Below are 835 nucleotides of genomic sequence, written 5' to 3' on the forward strand. Positions count from 1 at the left end.
GAGGGAAGGTTTAAGTTGGACATCAGGAGGCGCTACTTCACGGTCAGGGCGGCTAGAGTCTGGAACCAGCTTCCAAGTGAGGTGGTGCAGGCTCCCACCCTGGGGGTTTTTAAGAGGAGGTTGGATGACCACCTTACTGGGGTCATTTGACCCCAGTGCTCTTCCTGCCATGGCAGGGGGTCGGACTAGATGATCTGCTCAGGTCCCTTCCGACCCTAGAAACTATGAAACTACTTCCATATCTTCCATATCAATTACTAAAATATCTTCGCTGTCTCCAGTAGTCTCTGAGTTATCCAGAAGGACCCTGTTTGGACAGAGCAACCAGTTTTTAAGATGATTCAGTGATTAAGGTGAGTCTCCCTGGCTTTGTTCTGAACACACCCAGAAACTCTTTTAGTAGGTCCTTGCCTCCTTCTGTTGGGATGAGTACAGGTTCTTTCCAACATGACCTTATAAAATGGGAGCTGATCAGAACTTCCTGCATCTCCTGTAACTACTGAGATAGCTTCCCAGGCCCACCAAGGTTTCAGTTGGCTGATGTGGTATATCTGCAACCTGTGTCACCTTCCACCAAGTCACACACATAGTTCACATTCCTCACTTGCCTTAGGGCCTCATTTGACCCCTGCCATTTAGTGAGGCATTTGTGTTCAGATAAAGGAAGTAAGAGCAGGACCAGTTTCCAGGCTGATAGACCCTGAGCCATGCATTCTTGTTATAATGCTGATCCTGCATGTAGCAGGACCATGCCCAAGGGACATGATGGCCCTTGGTGGCCATGCAACTCCTACCCCAACTCTGGTTACTCAGGGTACCCTCCCTTTTCCTTTCA

The sequence above is a fragment of the Gavialis gangeticus genome, unplaced genomic scaffold, assembly GCF_001723915.1.
Source record: "Gavialis gangeticus isolate Ggan-Ray unplaced genomic scaffold, GavGan_comp1, whole genome shotgun sequence".
In the NCBI taxonomy this organism is placed as follows: Eukaryota; Metazoa; Chordata; order Crocodylia; family Gavialidae; genus Gavialis; species Gavialis gangeticus.